General features: G+C 39.0%; 2 long non-coding RNA genes across 2 annotated transcripts in view; one reads left to right on the top strand and one right to left on the bottom strand.

Annotated features, from left to right (window-relative positions):
* Nucleotides 1-1,929, top strand: part of LOC120546242 — a 97,825-nt gene extending 95,896 nt beyond the window's left edge. The window contains exon 5 of the long non-coding RNA XR_005636841.1: nucleotides 1,655-1,929. This is a non-coding gene — a long non-coding RNA (uncharacterized LOC120546242). The remainder of the gene's footprint in view (nucleotides 1-1,654) is intronic.
* Nucleotides 1-16,070, bottom strand: part of LOC120546243 — a 125,091-nt gene extending 109,021 nt beyond the window's left edge. Inside the window, exon 1 of the long non-coding RNA XR_005636842.1 lies at nucleotides 15,563-16,070. This is a non-coding gene — a long non-coding RNA (uncharacterized LOC120546243). The remainder of the gene's footprint in view (nucleotides 1-15,562) is intronic.
* Between the last annotated feature and the right edge of the window lie 2,744 nt (nucleotides 16,071-18,814).

Genomic DNA, 18,814 nt, shown 5'->3' on the forward strand with positions numbered 1-18,814 from the left:
TTCTGATGGACATGTGTTGCGATATTTAAACAAACGATCCATCAACAGCGAAATAAAAGCCTCTTATTTACGAGACCGGTCTGAGAGACCTCCAGCTTACAGCGGGGTCTCCGAGCATGACTGGCCAAGAGACGAGCTAGCGGCCCCGAAAACTTTGAAGCAAATTGTCAATTCGGCAACGATTTGCGCAAGACTGCCTATATTCGAAATCTAAAACCGTTCATTTATCGCTTAAACCGTTCTCAGAAGTGAATTTAGTGATGAATAAGGTGGCGAAAACTGTTAATTGTCCCGTTGTTGGTCTGTCTATGTATCGGAAACCCAACCTTCGTTGAATGCCGAAATGAATGTTGGGATACTGGTACTGCCAAGTTCATACTGTTACCAACCAATGCATCCTCAGTAAAATGGCACGTGTCAAGAACATTTCCGGGAATCTTAACTGTTGTTGGTGAAATGCGAACTTGTGTATTGGGACAGTACTTTGGCAACACGAGATGACATTTCACAGGGACAGAAGAACACAAGTCAATAGAAGAACACAGATTGAGAAACGCCCGGTGTCATGTTATGTAATTGTCAGACCTTCCTCCACAGCGCTGCGGAAGAGGGTCTGGCTAATCCACACAGCACTCCGGGATGGGAGAAAAACGTGCTCTGGTTATTGGCATTTCTTTAAACCAATCACAAGTGTCTTGGGCGTTGCTAAGCACCGGATGGAGCCACGGTGCCGCTGCAAAATAGCCTCAGGAAGGAACTTGTTTTGGTGGAACGTGTCCAAAAGGTGTTCAAAAGGTTGTTTAAGTCTGTAACAGAAAACCTCAGTTTCGATAGTTTAGCTAGCTGTCTCGACTTACCTTGCAGATATCTGAGGAGCAGTACACTTTCATTACTATAGCTAACTAAAAAAAAAGTGTGTAAATTTGCTTTAGTTATTAACACCTGTATTTACACAATTCACAGCCTTCTCGAAAATGTACAGGACAGTAACGAATAGAGTTAAATAAATCTGTCAGCCTCTTTATGCTAATTGGGTACAAAAAAGAAAAAGAAAAAAATAGTGATTGCTGCGGGCAAAAATCCTTGATTATGCGGCACGTTTTCTTAAAAAATGCGAGGGAATATGCGGGATATTTATGCAATATTATGCGATGAAATTGCGGGGATAATGAAATCATGCAAGCCCCGCATATTTTGCACGGATATCGGCAATTTATGCGAAAATAAAACAAGCCATGGTCAGCTATAAGCAGACTCCGTGTACTCACGCTGCTAACAGACAAGTCCACTGGAGCTTTGACAGTCACTATAAGCACATTAATAGCCCTTTGTGAACGTTTCTGTTTTAGCTGAGCTAGTGAGGTTGCGGGGTTGGTGTGTGTGTGTGTGTGTGTGTGTAGTTAAGGTTGTGTGTGACAAATTTACTGCCACAGAAACGCAGTGACTGTTCTCCGGTACTCTTTAAAATACTTAGATCTCTGCCGCCTTCCGGCCCAATAATAGGAGGATTAACTCAACTACCAACTAACCAGCTGCAGGGCGGGAATTAACTGCATGTAACAGTTAGCATGGGTTTTATTTTAGTTGGATAATTTTATGACAAAATCACAGGTATGCCATTCCACATAATATTGACACCTATGTCTTCCTACAGATGGCGTTGGGGAACTCGCCCTGAGGCAGCTGCCAGCCTTGCTTCCACCTACAACATACAAAGTTGGCCGTGGCCGTGGTGCGAAAGTGGTATGATATGAACTTCAACAGTTCCACTGAGAGATGGTCCGATACCATTTTTTGCTTCCCGATACCGATTCCGATACCCTGAACATGGGTATTGGCCGATATTGAGTACCGATCAGATACCAGGGTGTCATATATTTGATTATGTTTTAACAAGTCTGGCTCAGGTTAAACTCTTTGTGAAACATGTATGCTACAGAACTTTCTTTTATTATCCAGTTTGACAGTCAGTTATAACGGAAAAAGAACATAAATAAACTACTTTAACGTAGATTTTCTTTAGGGCTTTATTACGTGGTATCGGATTGGTGCATAAACTCCAGTACTTCCTGATACTGATACCAGCGTTTTAGGCAGTATCGGAGCCGGAACATCTCTAGTTCCACTATATTGTTAATTAATGTAATATAATAATTAATGTAATATAAATTTTTTCAAAGATTCCATGTTGTTTTGTTTTTGTATTGTTTAAGTGTTTATTGCATAATATATGCATACATCTAGCATGTATTCTGTTCTAGGTTTGTAGTTAAACAGTTTTATAGCTATAAGTAGTCTATTGCAAAATATTTTCTTAAATTGTACTGTAATGTGTTAGAATTAATCTGGCATATGGGTTAATTTTACCCAGCATTTGGGTACACTATATAACAAATATGTAGTTGAATCAACCCAGAATTGTAATTAATTTGACCCAGCATTTGGGTACACTATATAACAAATATGAAGTTGAATCAACCCAGAATGGTAATTAATTTGACCCAGCATTTGGGTACACTATATAACAAATATGAAGTTGAATCAACCCAGAATGGTAATTAATTTGACCCAGCATTTGGGTAGAATATTTAACTCATCTGTTGGGTTAAAAATGACCAACCCATGTTGCTGGGTCAAAATAACTACTGTTGGTCCGGTGCAATAGTGATCCAGCGGTTGGGTTATAAAACAACCCAAGTTGGGTTATTTTTAACCCATCATTTTTCTGTGTGTATCTGTGTTCCACTTTAAAATATTTTAATGGCCATGGCCTATGCATTTAAACCACTTGTAGGTTCAAGTCACATTTAGGTTTTCCGTACAGTACATCTTTGTTAGTTGCAACAATCCATGGACCTATGATGGTAAAAGGGAGATGAAACTACTGTAGAAAAGACAAGAGAGGCTTTTTAGTACTGGAAATCTGATCTTGCCCTTTCCATGAATAGCAGCAGTGGATCAATCTCAGTATGTCCTGTCTGCTTTCTTTCTGAATTAGTGCTGAGGTAAGCAGACAGGCTCTTCACTGCTCCATATCCACTGGGGAGGAAGTTTTAGTCTGTGTGAAAAGCTCATGCTCGGACGGACGGACGGACGGACGGACGCACGCACGCACGCACGCACGCACGCACACACGCACACACACACACACACACACACACACACACACACACAACACACACACACACACACACACACACTTTAGAGTAACAGATAGCTATTCATTACCAAAAGCGTTTATGCTTTTGATTTGTGTGTATTTGTAAGTGCGTCTACAGTCTGTATGTGTATTAGGGCTGTTATAGTCGAATATAATTTGAATATAAAAAAAAATAATCAATAATATACGAATGCTGAAATTACTATTCGTATGTGATTTTTTTTTTTATAAAATAGGTTGGCTAATCTCCCTCTTCTCATGTCATGTCTGATGAACAATACGTTGCGGGAATGAGAAACACAAGGCAGTGTGAGCTAATGTACAGAGGGAAGTGACAGGCTGCGGCTGGAAATCGGTAGAAGGATGGGAAAAGCTATGGCTGGCAGTGTAACTGCGTTCCCTGCCGTCCCAGTCACTTTTCCTCTGTACAAGTGCTTTGTCCTGATCAGTGACTTTGTCCTTCCCCTGTGGCGCGTGAGTGTGGTCAGCATCTCAGTAGATCAGAGAACTGCCCCCGTGTGACATCCATAAGATTGCCATGACAACCAAGTGATATGACAACCTCAATTATTTTCCCAACTAGACATGAACAAGTATCACCCATTCCTCTTGTGAGAGGGATAGGTGGATATAGGTGTCTGAGGAACAATGATGGTGTGCAATGAATACATAACTATAATATCATCCTATAAAATTTATGCCCTGTAGTCTATGAAAAATCTGAACAGATTAACAAACATAAGTTTTAGCTGATGCAAAAAGAACGGACTTGTGAGGTGAGTTCAAGATCATTTTGAATAAAATCACATAATATATACAAACCGCCCCACCCACCCACCCACCCACCCCACCCACACACCCACACACACACACACACACACACACACACACACACACACACACACACACACACACACACACACACACACACACACACGTACGTGTGTAAATGCTTTTTGTGGAGGTGGGGTAGTGCAATATAGGCCCCTGTGGGGTGGGCTAAGCTTTTATCCTTAATGGCATTTTTTTCCCTTACATTACTTTTATACTTTAAGTAGTTTTGAAACCAGTACTTTTACACTTTTACTTGAGTAAAAAGCTTGAGTTGATACTTCAACTTCTACAGAAGCTAGTATCTATACTTCTACTTGAGTAATGAATGTAAATATTTTTGACACCTCTGTTAATATTGATATAACATCTTTGATAATTTGCCAATAATTGAATCTGTACACATACAAATTCCCAACACTGTCTAAGTACAATGGTTCTTGGAGAAAGCTGCAAGCCGCAATACAGGAGGCCCGTTCCAAAAAGGGCACTGCACTAGTAGTTTACAAATCACCCACAATAAGCTTAAATACATCATACATGATATGATACATTGATGGCTTGTGTGTGGCTTCTTCATTTGATAATGCTTCACACAAATTGGCTAAAAAAAAGGTACAGCTATTAAACAGCTGTAATCACATGATTTATAACCTGGTATGCAGATGCTCCTCTCTGCCTAGTTGGTAATGCCTTTGCAAAGAATCCATTAGGATCTGGTTTGAAACATGCCATTAGATATGGCACATATATCAAATATTCATAACATCACAGGTACACTGCCAATGTGTCATAAGTAACATTTTTAACAGATCAGTGTCGTTAAGACTGATAGAAGCTGCCTGAGCTTGTCTTGGTGAAATTGTATTCCCGTCTTTTAAGATGTAGTAATGTCGGGTCTTTGCTGAATATATAAATGAATCAGCTCTACCTATTTCATGTAAACCCTATAATTAAATGACAAGTAAATAATTTATCAGAATAATGTTCTCAGAAATGCCATTTAATGTTATAATTCTTATTGTTTTAGTCTATTATCTAAATTAAATTAGGCTAAGAATAAGACATTAGATTTAATAGAATTTAGACTAACAAGCCATATGCTTCAAGCCTTTAAACATCTTGTCAGTGTAATGCTGACTTTTAATGGCTTAATTTTGGAAGCCATGATATTTATTGGCAACTAAAACAGGGCAGACTAAACACAATGGAGCATTAATGACAGCATTTATCAACAACTTGGAATAAAGTATTGTTTAGAAAGTGCCAGTAATGCAAACCATTGCTGTACTTCATTATTGTTCAGTCCCTGTACATGTCAATAAATTGTTTATTTAATGAGCTGCCTGATCAAGAAACTGTGATCAAAAGGCAAGCAAAGTGCAGGATGACATCTGCCTCCATTAGCCTGCAAGCACAGGAAGTTCTTTTTATTTATCATACTGCCACACATTCATCACACATTATTCTGCAGCTCTAGAAACCAGCGAGCAGCCTACTACTCTTAATGGAATACAGACAAGTCAAGCAAAATGCAAATTAATATGCCTCACCAGGGTGAAGACTTAATAGAAGCTTATGATTGACCCACATTTAGCGTAAACTCTCACAGGGTAAAATGTATCCCTGTGGCAGCGCTCAAATTTTCCTCACTGACAGTCACCATTCAAATCCCCTTTCCCCAATCACACAGTTGCCTTGGAAACACCAGCAGCTGCCAGGCAGTCGTTCAAAAATTCCAAAATGAAACGCTTGGATCTATGGAAATTCCAGCGGGGGAATATCCTCAGCCAAAGATACATGGGTCCAAAGTAAGATGACAAACCACACCACATACCGTTGATTTGTTTTCTGTAGCACCTAGTTTGGTGAAACGGTGCATTAAACAATTACCGTGTGTGATCTGAAATGACACAAAGGAAAATTGAATGAGGAAGCAGGGCTAAGCTGTGTACTTAGTAGTTTCTGTTTTATGGAGTCATTTTATGCTCCAGACTAAGGCTGCACAATTAAATCGCAATTTTATCAAAATTGCAATATGGACTAGTGCAATATCCAAATCGCGTGGGGGGCCCCATTTTTGTTAAAGGCTAAATATGTGTCAAACCATTCTGAATGAAGTATTGTAGTGCTGCAGAGACGTCCCGGCCTACAAATCCTATCCTACAGACAAAAGAAAAAAAAAAAATCTTTGTTTGGTACAGCTCCTTGCAAAAATCACACTATAATCATTTTCATTTTTTTGATTTTAATAATTTTCAATGAAAATTATCATTCCCTCCAATATCGTGAATCATATTGCAATATCAGTCAAAATAATTGCAATTAGATAAGCCTTACTTAAGACCATCTTCCCTGTTTGTGCAGGCACTATGCTGAGCTGCTGAGTTTTTTCATTCTAGGTTTTTTATCACAGCGCCCAAACTGCTGTTGGGGGAGAACAGGGCAATTTACTGGCCAGACATTTTAATTAGACCCTGTGTGCTATCCAAACAGATAGGAGAAGTATAACGTCCCACTATGTACAAACACTTAAGATTCCATACAAAGGGGCAACAGTCAGTGTCAGTTAAAGAAGAAATTACTGTTTTGTTGAGAAAACATCCAGGTCCATTTAGAAATGGTCCTGGAGCTTTTGATCATATGCGATATTTATTAGAGATGGTCCAATAACGGCATCGGCTCCGATACTGCCTAAAACGCTGTATCGGGAAGTACTGGAGTTTATGCACCGATCCGATACCACGTAATAAAGCCCTAAAGAAAATCCACGTTAAAGAAGTTTATTTATGTTCTTTTTCCGTTATAACTGACTGTCAAACTGGATAATAAAAGAAAGTTCTGTGGCATTCATTGTTTGTTTGTGTTCATGTTTCACAAAGAGTTTAACCTGAGCCAGACAGGCAACAAAGATAGAAATAATATCACATCCATACAGGGATAGTAGTAAACAGTTGTTAAAACAAAATATATTTTGGTAGCATATCTGGGTATAAACTAAATTTTAATAAGAGCGAATACTTCCCCATTAGTAGTAATGCAGTGAATATCCCAATCTGCCGTTTAAGTTGTCCGCCGAGTCCTTTACATATCTGGGTGTAAAAGTCACCAAATCCTATTACAGTATATTTAAAAGTAACATCACTCCTCTGCTGGAACAGTGCAAAGAAGATATTAAAAGGTGGTCTATTTTGCCACCATCTCTTATCGGGAGAACAAATTCTGTAAAGATGAATATTGTACCAAAGTTTCTATATTTGTTTCAGGTACTGCCTGTTTATATACCACAGTCTTTTTTCAAGGCATTTAATCAAATTATTTCCTCTTATATATGGAACAATAAATCAGCTCGGATAAGAAAAGAATTCATGGAAAGACCAAAAGATGTAGGTGGGCTTTCACTTCCAAATTTGTGCACGTATTATTGGGCTGCCAATTTTAATGCCATCTCTCTGTGGTTAAAAGATTGGAATGATAGGATCCCTGCATGGCTCCAGATTGAAAAGGTTACAAGCAGCCCACACTCCCTCCCTGCTTTACTTTGCACATCTCTACCATCACTAGTTAATAATATTAAGGATAATATAATTGTAACTCAATCACTACGCATCGTAAATCAGTTCAAAAGGTATCTGGGTATTCAGAGTTTTTCTATTCAGTCACCAATAATACACAATCACCTTTTTCAACCATCCCTAATGGACAATGGCTTCAAAATTTGGTATGACAAGAGCATTCATAGTATTGAGGACCTGTATGTTAATGATACTTTTGCTAGCTTTGAACAATTATCCAGAAAATTCGGTCTGACAAATAATCATTTTTTCCCCCCCGATACTTGCAAATTAGGGATTTTACTCATAAAAAGTTTGCTAATTTTCCTACACTCCCCTCTCCTTCTTGTTTGGATTCCCTATTGCGGGTCAATATGCTGACTAAGAGAAGAATATCATTTATTTATTCCCATATCATGGATAGCTGCAACCTCTCTAGTTCAAATATTCGACAACAGTGGGAAAATGACTTGGGGGCGCAGCTGTCTGATGTGGAATGGGATATGGCTCTTACTAGAGTCCATTCTTCTTCCATATGTTCCAGACATTCTTTAATACAGTTAAAAGTGTTACACAGGTTGCACTTCTCAAAAGCCAAATTAGCAAGAATATTTCCGAACATAGACCCATTATGCGATAGATGTAAACAGACGCCAGCTACTTCCTATCATATGTTCTGGTCTTGTCCGAAACTTGTTCCTTTCTGGTCATCCTTTTTGAAGTCATCTCTAATGCTTATGCTTATAACATCTCACCCTCTCCCTTGGTTGCTATTTTCGGTTGGTTTTCTGATACCACGTGATCTGCTCCCCCTGTTCATCTACAGAGGGTCACTGCCTTTTCCTCCTTATTAGCTAGACGCTTGATTTTATTTAAATGGAAGGCTGCTACTCCTCCATCACACCACCACTGGATTAGGGACATTATGCAGAATGTTAAGCTGGAAAAAAAAAAAAATGTACCCTCAACGGTTCCATCAACAGATTCCACAAAACCTGGGACCCTCTGATGACTTATGTGAACAATTTACCTGGTCTGGAACTGGAACTCTGAATGTTTAAACCTGCCCTTGGTCGATCCTGTCATAAGGAATGTTAGGTGCACTTGTTTTTTTTTTTTTTTTATCTCCCGTCCGTAGGGTGTCCGTGACAAGTCTGTCAGGTTGATTTTAGGTATGGTCTGTCTTTGTCTTTTTGGGATTGTTTTCCTATGATTATTTGTAAGATAGAGAATATGATTGTTTAATGTTATAACTGGAAATGTACAAATAAAGTGTTTAAAAACAAAAGTAAAGCACAATGACATGTAACAACATACTTTGCATTATTATTATTATTTTTTTAATATATATATATATATATATATATATATATATATATATATATATATATATATATATATATATATAAATTAAACACACTGGTATCGTCCGATACGCAAGTTCAGGTATCGGAATCCGTATCGGGAATCGAAAAATTGTATCGGGCCATCTCTAATATTTATCAGCAGATATTTGCCTACTTAATGCTCACTATATAATTAAGAACTAAAAATGCATATTTGTGTATGGAGTAATACGAGGCAAATGGAGTAGACTTTTCGTATTTCACAAAATGTAGGCAGCCTATGAGCGCACGATATTCTGGTTCAGTGAAAAATAATATGGCGTCAAGCATGAGGATAAAAAAATGACAGACGTACTGAAACTACAGCCCTAGTTCAACTATGTTTTAAGAGTCCTGATGGGAAAGATCAACAATAGGTAGCAGAACAAAAGTTACTTTAAATTAATGAATCTAAAATATGTTACTAGACCCTCCTCCAAAGCGCACTGAAGGAGGGTCTAGCTATTCCACATAGCATTTGGGGATGGGAAGAAAACGTGCTCTGGTTTAATGGCATTTCTTTAAACCCAATCAGAATTGTCATGGCGCTAAACTCCGCACAGAGCCGCTGAAAAATAGTCGTGCGAAAGAAAACTGAGATTGGACAGATAGTCTAGCTACCTGTCTCAATTGACGCTGCAGAGATCTGAGGAGCAGTCAACAATAGTCCTCATTAATCCACAAAATTTAAAATTCGAACACAAGGAAAGCGGAAGGAAACGGAAAATGCATGCATCGGGCGGAATTTCCTGCGGCACCAGAGCAATCCCGGAAGTGGAACATCAAGGATATAGACTAGGTAGTGAAGCTAGAGTTAGCCACCATTAACATGCCATCTTATCCATCTCTTAATACAATACTTTCATCCTCTCCAAGCCTACATTTCAGCTCGCCAGGTCCATTATCAAGGTTTGGGGCGGGAAATACGCTGACCAGATTTGGCTATTCACACCTACAGTTTTGCCCTTCTGTAACCTCACATTACTCAGACTGCTATGTGTCCTGAAGGCCAGCAAATGGCTTCAGTTAACTCCCCCGTATTGTATGTAATAAAAGCAGAAGGTCACTGCTGAATCACAGCCTGCCTCTCTCAAATGTTTATCCTGCAGAGCCTGAAACTTTAAAGGGATACTTCACCGATTTAGCATTCAGCTTTGTATCAGTAGAAACCCGATAGTATTTCTGAATGACCGTGCCTCCCTCCCTCATGTCCCCCTGAGACGAGAGATCTCTGCATTTGGGGCCTGGAAAAAATCTTGATGACGTAAAATGACGATTTTTGCGTCATCGGAAGATTTTTGGGCCAGAGGCAAGGACTACAGCCAGTAGTAGGATCTACTTCCGTATGTTTTCAACACGCCCACAGGGGGTTGGACTGCCGAGTCTGGCCGAGGTATTCCGAATGAAAACGACTGTCAGCCATCTTGAATCTTCGCTAAACAGGCTCTCGGTTTTCAGCAGAAAACATTTACAACAATTATCTGCATTCAAACTACCGGACGTGTGTACCACCGGGATACATCGGTACAGATCGGAGAATATGCAGGAAACGTTATTACAGACGCAATACCGGCACACCACGCGAAGCCGCTTCGCACGGAGACCAGCGGTGTCGCTCAATGCCGCTAGCCGGCTAGGGGACATCCTCATCGGCTAGGTGGAAAGCTAACGCTAGCTGTCCACCTGTCCCATCCATCCTGCTTGCAAGTGTCTGCTCATTAAACAACAAGCTGGACTACATCCTCCTTCAACGAAACTCCCAACGTGATTTCAGTGACTGCTGTGTTTTTGTTGTTGTGGAAACATGCCTGAACAACAGTGTACCGGAACCGGGACTATCCAGCTACCAGGCTGCTCGCCCGCTGGAGGTGGGCTGTGTTAAACGGACTGGTGTAGAAATAAAATCCAATTAGCTACTGCTAACTGCTGGTGGAGTGTCCGCTCATTTAGACCACAAACTGGACTACATCCAACTTCAACGAAACTCCCAACGTGAGTTGAGAGACTGCTGTGTTTTTGTTGTTGTGGAAACATGCCTGAATAGTGTACTGGACTGTCCAGCTACCAGGCCTGCTAGCCCTCCGAGCTAGAGATGCTCTGTCGCCAGGTAAAAGAGGTGGGCTGTGTTAACACCGAGTGGCGCAGAAATGTGGTGATTTGTATCCATTTAACTGCTAACTGCTGGTGGAGTTTGTGACTGTTAAATGCCGACCATTCTACATTGCACGCTAATTCACGGCTGTGTTTATGCTCGGTGTTTACAGCCTACCAAGCGCTAATGCTAGTATGTGTTAGCTGAACTTTACGGAGCCTATAAAGTGTGTGTACTAAATGTAGCCTGTTTCGTATGTCGTTTTTATATAATGTCGTTGAGTCACGATGAAACGTTGTTTCATGTATATGGTTGAAATAAAACACGCTTGAGTTGAGTTGAATGCCTCGGTCTGTCTGTGAAGCGGTAGGCGTGGCTTGGGAGTGGACTCAAAGCAACGAAGCAGGTGCATTCTGGGATTTGGTGTTTTTCATCCATATAAGACCAAAACACATTTTCTGGCTTTTCTCGGCCTAGAAGGCACCAATTTAAAAAAAATTTCACATTTCTACTACATAAGTGACCCAATTTAAAGATATATTCAGCTTTCCAGCGGTGAAATATTCCTTTAATGAATGGCAGAGCCAGTCCATCACAGGGGAGTACAGCTGGGCTGGTTAGTGTCACCAGACAACTTATATTACTGTTGGAAAGATGGTTACCAAGGATTCACAAAAGAACTTCAAGGTTAAAATAAATAAATAAATAAATAAATAGAGAAAATTAAAATCAATTTACACTGGTACAAAATTTGTGGAATGTAAGATTTGTGGGAAATGCCAATGTTGCTTTTCAATCTACCGTGTGTTTAAAAGTCGCTGGCTTTGATTAGCCATACAGCAAATCCTCTGCTATCTCTGTGACATAACTAAGAGTGGGGGAAAACAAATTACCTAGTAAATTACACAGACAGCTCCCTGGTTGTCTCACTTAGACCTCAGACCACACCTCTAGAAAGACAAGCGTGTCACCACGACACTGTCAGACTTCTCCAAATTATTGCTTACACTGTACTACTGAATTAAAGCAAAGACTGCACTAATTGTAGCTCGTCCTAACCTCAAGGACCACAGACTGCCCGAACAGCAAGTTACTATCCAGATTTGGAACAGCCTGTCCTTGGGCAGACAAATTAGGACAATGAATGGGTTCCCTCCCAGTTGGTGATTCGCTTTATGGCATTTTGATAAAAAGGGCACTTCCGACAGAACAGGTCAGAATCTATTTTTAACAATTTCCTATTATGCTATAATTATCCAAGAACATATTTGACACAACTGGACACCTAATGTGAGTTGATTAAACATGCCTCTTACTTTACAGAAATGGGTCTCTTTTGCTGAGGTTCTGCAAATGGCCCTTAGTCTATGTAAGATTGAGGATAAATGGTGTGTGCGTGTTCCAGGATTCAATCATTTTTAATGGTGCGTGCAGCAGTAGTCCGCACAAGGCGAAGGCTCTTAAACTCCACACTGTTCCCTGCTGTGAAGTTACAGACATTCCAGTATGAACAGATGAGTGGTGTGTTTAAATCTAAGAGAAAAGATAGCCTCTATCCTCCTCAGACGGGGGATCTGTGTGGCCTAGATAAGGATCATGGGTATTTATTACTCCCACAAGAGCCCTTTGACTGCACCTTTGGTTTATGGGTCTTATGGGAATAGTGAACAAATATTTGAAAACTGGCTTGGGTACTTGTTACTCTACACACCTTGGTAGATAAGACAGTCACTCTATACAGAAAGGTGCACAATACAGTCACAGCTGCTGTACAACAACAAATAATGTCCTTCCACATGTTAACCGCAGTAATATAAACAGTCTCATGTTGCCATACAGGAAATATAAACATAACTTGCTGAGACTGTTAATTATTGATGAGGTGCAACCACTAGATTAGATCTCCTGGTATGATCTAATATGCATTATGGCAGATAGACTACGTCCTTGATGAATTTGTTATGGTAACCAGGACACATCAAAGTAGTTGCCAGATGTTACAGTGTGGCTGGGATTGCACCTCTGAGTGGGTTTCACCTGAGTGCCCATCAGTTTTTGAAAAGAAAGAGAAGACTTTAAAAGCAGATGGATGTGTTCCTCTTCATTTTAATCCACATTAAATTATAACAATTAAAAAATAAGCAGTAAAAATTAATTACATACGATTAAAAAAGAAACTTTGCAAACTCTCCTGAATGCAGTTACGAGTTAATGATGGAACTATCTCATGCAGTGAAATTATCTGCGATAGCCGCTGCAGCTCTGAGGCTGCTTTCAAACCAGCCATTAAAGTTTCATTCCTTTTATGTTAAAAGCACGGCATGCCTTGCATATTGAAACGGTCCCTCTCCGGGAGAAGCCAAGCCAAGCCACTCTTTCCTAAACAGCATCAAATATTTTGACAAGTAAAATGTTCAAGGACTGTTCAGACACACAACAAATCAAATCCTTAAACCCAAATGGCATGCATGTCTTTTCTTTTCTTTTTTTAAGTGCGTTCTCTCCTTTAAGAGTACAGTACCTTTTGCTATCAGAGAAGCACTTGGGCCCGACAGGACAAATGCATCAAAACCTCATCTTCATGTAGTGGCAGAATATATCCATACTGGATGGAATGGAGAGCAGAAGTCTCAAAACTTGAGGAGATTGCAATTTGATAAAGAATACAGAATGATCACATGTGCAATGTCTGTACCTTAAAATCAAAAAGGTCATTGATTAAAATGGACCAGCTATAATATGACTGCAACGCCCAACGTTTTCCACCATCTCTACTCTCTAGGAATAAGTCTTCCATCCCTTAGTCATGGCTCACAGAACCATACTGATTAAACTTCACTTCAGTGCCTGTTGAAATTATATACACAAGACCTCAATTTGTGTTTATTAGTGCTGTGGTATTTCAAAACCACATATTACAGCAAATTGAAATTGCAGAGGCTGAGGGTTTGGATGGTGGCCAATTTGTTTTGGTCTGCATTCCATGACGTTGTCTTTCACATGTGTGTCCAATGCTCCTCTGCTAAATGTGCGTACATGCATTTGTTTTTTTATTTAATAGCAGCCCTCTTGGCCTGTGAGTGAAGGTAGACAGCACATGTACAAAAGACTATCCCAATGGGAGTCTTGTCTCAAGGGCAGAGAGCCACACCCACACATACCCACACACACACCCACACACACAATCCTTTTAACACATTTCTCTGTCATGTGTGGGTTGGGTGTTAACTAGGTACAGTTAAACCAAACAGAAACATATGTATTTAAATGAGCCTTGACTAAGAGCTCAAGTTCTGCCTCTTTATCATCAGAGCAATAGATGCCTTTTCAGCAGCAACTGAAAACTGGTTTAAAATCAGAGAGAGCACGGAATATGGTGCATTTTCTAACAGAACAAGAGATGAAACAACATCCATTTAATAGTGTAGCTATCTTCTTTCCCTTATTTCCTTGTAGAACACAATCAACATAAAGTCATCCTTTTGGCCTCAGTCTATAGAAGCATAGTAAGTAAGTAAGTACAGTAAGTTAAGATACTCATGTTTCCAAACTCGATCCCCCATACAGTATTTTACTACTGTAACCATGACTTATGACCTATAAAAAAGGTCCCAAAAATAGCATCAACATGTCATTATCATATGAATGACCACTTATACAGTAATCATTTACTGTGAGTTTACAATTATAATCTCAATTGAACCAGTTGAAAGTGAACTCATCTAACACAGACTGAGCATCAATCCAAAAACAAGGCTAAATTCATGCAGTTGGTGATTATTAAAAATTACACATTAAATTCACCTAAAATATTCTTGTAGCAGACAATATTCCTTTAAGATGAAGGTTGGCAGACAGAGTGGCAGCACTGCAAACAACAAAATAGGCTTGGCAGTCAGATGCAAGTGTTATAAATAGCAAAGCAAGTTGACACAAAGCCTTCACTGAAATTGTCTAAATCTTAACTGAAGAAGAAATGCTTGTAGAAAATGTGAATGTGTGACAAAAGCCATGTCGAGTTTTCCCATGAAGCCAATATTACAGGGAAATTATGTGAATGTGCTGTGTGCAAGACAACAACCATGTTTACATCCATATGAAGCCAAAATACAATATTACCCTCTACTAACTTCAGAGAAGGAGCAAACAGGAGACAGCAGGAACAGCCGGTGGAAATATGTTGCAAAAACAATGCAGCTCATTCATTACTCACGCTAGTATTCATATTTAATCACCATGTACGTCAACAGGAAAACACCATACTGTGCATGCCAATTTGTCACAAAAGAGTTCAGCATTGACAACAAATGAAGCGAATACTGCAGGCCTACAGGAAGATTGCAGCACCATAAAAACAGCCGATATTAGCAGCCAACAAATACATTTCATGCAGTAATATACTGTAGTTCAATAAAATAAGACTGCAACATTCACAGCATAATGTTGCCGAGCACCGAAAACACCAACTGAACAGACAGAAGGAAGGCATATAACAGATATTAAGTATATTGGCACGAGCAGCTAGCTAGCTAATGCTTACCTTGTTGTTGTGAAGATGTCATACAGTCAATTCGAGGTCCCATAATAATAGCAAACACCAACTTCTGGCTTTAAGTTTGTTTTTCTGCCTGCTTAACTTATAACTGATAAAAATAAAATAAAATAAAAAGAATGACGAAGAGTAACAGCTACCAAACGAACTTTTCCACAGTAGTCATTTTGATTTGATTGTAACAGCAAGGAAAGCATGTGTAACTAATTTGGTTAATAATGGCTGGGTTCCAGTTAGTGTCACTTGAAGCCGCTCTTTGCAACCATGTACAATAGCAGTGCACATAAACTGGCTTAAAACCTTGATGGGACGCAGCCATAATTACACCTGTGTTTTAGTTTTTTTGTCAGACAGGTCTATGGGATTATTTATTCACAATGCCCTTATAGAGCAGCATGATGGGAGTGTTAGCCGGTGATCTTTCTTGTGCCACATAATTAGCACAAAGACTAGCAGCAATGCAATTCTTTGTTTAAGAATTAAAGCAGAGTTTGTAAAATACAACAGCCGGCTAGCTGTACACTAGAGTGGGCAGGGCAGGCTTAAATAGGCCGCCTTCTCGGGAAAGGTGCGTTGGATTTATGTTGCAGCTTGTAGAATGTGTCATGTGAACCACACTGGAGACTGACAGAACTACAGTAGCTCGCCTGTTCTCCGTTTATTAGACAAATAAAATATGGTTAAATGTGCTGTAAGCCAAATTTAGATAAGCCCATAATAAAAGTATTGTATTGTACTTAAATATCTCATCAGGATACAAAAGTGATATCTAACTGAACAGATGGTTCACCCATACATTTGATCTACAAAATAAAAGCATATCTACTGTAAACTTGTACTATTTTTGCTATTTATCTTTAGGCTTATTCAACATATCAGTATAAATAAAAACATCCAATAAATACCAAATAACACAGGATATCCAAACTTGAAATAAGCAGCTTATGTTACTGAAATGAGATATCTATCAAGTGGATAATGTAACACCTTCCTTAAAAAAATGACTGATGTCATCAAACTGGATTGCTTATGGTCTTTTGGCCAGGTAACCGTAGCATTTTAGATGGCAGATTTGGCTGTCTTTAACAATAAACATTGTGTTTTGGTTTCATAAAATGAATAGACATATTTCAAAACAAAACCTGCCATTGCCTCTCATTACTCAGTTTATGGTTTATCTTCCTAAATATGAAACAGTGAGAGAAAGAAAACACATCAAACATGTAATGTGACTGTAATGATGGTTTAAATCAAGCTACCAGTTCATCCAGCTCATCCTCCTCCTGTTTCCCTCAGGTGTCATGCTGATTCCTGCTGTGCAGACATGGCTCAGGTCATTCATGTTTCCAGTCACCACGGCAACAGTCACACTGACGTTTCATTTGCTGAGCAGTGTGCTCAGCTCTGGATCACCTAACCCTATATGTGTGTGTGTTTGCCCATGTGCTAACAAGGTCAGTGGTTCAAAAGTATGCATCAACAAACATTTCTCCCCGGTGACCTTCTCTTCATGGCTCCAGTCAAATTGAACCAATCAACATGAGGGCTTTTTTCATCACATACCCAATCTCCCTCTCTCTGTCTCTGTGTCTCAGTCTCCCCTCAACTTACCCTTCAACCTCTCAGACGCACACAAGCATGTCTTTTGATAAAAACATGCATTCTTCATAATAACATTATGACACCATTTTGATAGTTTAGTTTACGTAAAGAAGTGATGATGACGTGCCACAAGGCCAAAACCCGATTTTTTATATATTGGAAGAGAGAGTATAAGGGTAGGAGGAGGGGAAGCACAACTCTGATATGTTCCTGTCAGATTAGCAGACCAGATAAACAATTTTACAGACTTGGTTATAAAACAGTATGGACCAAGAGACAATCAACTTACGGAACTGCAGTATATCTGCTTTTTGTTAGATTCATCATAAAACAGCTACAGAGAAGACATATAATCATAGTCTGCTGTATCCCTCCAGCCAACAATCAATACTTTTATTTGCAGTTGTATTTTTTGTGTTGGTTTATAATTATTGCAGACATTCAGAAAGCTTACAAATTCTAGTTCCTGTGCATGTTTAAAACTAAATCCAATGTCTATATTTTATGCAATATCGCTTTGTCTTACTTGTCTTAACTCTTTCACACTTAATTCCAACTAGGGCTGGGCAATATATCGATATTATATCGATATGGTGATATGAGACTAGATATCATCTTAGATTTTGGATATGGTAATATCGTGATATGACATAAGTGTTGTCTTTTACTGGTTTTAAAGGCTGCCTTACAGTAAACTGATGTACTTTTCTGAACATACCAGACTGTTCTAGCTGTTCTATGATTTGCCTTTTTCCCACTTAGACATTATGTCCACATTACTGATGATTATTTATCTAAAATCTAAGTGTGAAGATATTTTGTTAAAGCCCCAATTGTCAACCCTAGAATATCGTCAGTTAAGTGGAACAACAAGAGAAATCTAAGTTTCTTTAACCAAAAATAACTATCAAGGTCACCTAGAGGTACTTTGCCATTGCTGTAATTCAAGTATAAAAAGCTTGGAAAAAAACAGCCAAGAATAAAAAACCTTTTTAGAAAACGCGTGACCTTCAAGAGCTCCACTGACTACTTTGTCACCTGTGTCATGACTTCAAAGAAACCAGAGAGCACATTCGGAAGTCACTTATTGTAATCAATATAGGATTGTGTTGCTCTAAGAAAGGCAGAAAAACAGTATAAGGACAGACCATAAGCTAACAAAGCAAGCTATTACTGTAACTGTTAGAAAATGCATTGTATTAAACCTCAAAATGAAAAATTAAACATATCTGCTTCCTGCTTTTGAGTTGAAATCTATGACCAATTTCTGCTTTATATATACATTTATTCTAGTCAAAATGTACCTTAAATCAACTAACTTGTAGGTTAGATTGCATTGATCAGTCTTTATCTTTTCCCTGTTCAGTCTAATTGCATGTAGAGACAACCGCGTGTGTTTGCTGCCATCTAGTGCACAGATGCAAATATGGCAATAATTTGAACCAATTTTCCATTTGCGTCATCTTTACTTACAGTATATGTCTTAGTATGGACATACGTACCTATACTATTACATTTGTCAGTACTCTCTATCCTTTGTATTCACCCCCACTATTACAGTGCTGAAATATATGATTTTCTTTCATCTGAATAGAGTAAAATCTGAAGATTTTTTAAGGATGTTTAAAGACAAAAAAA

The sequence above is a fragment of the Perca fluviatilis genome, chromosome 18 (assembly GCF_010015445.1).
Source record: "Perca fluviatilis chromosome 18, GENO_Pfluv_1.0, whole genome shotgun sequence".
Lineage (NCBI taxonomy): Eukaryota > Metazoa > Chordata > Actinopteri > Perciformes > Percidae > Perca > Perca fluviatilis.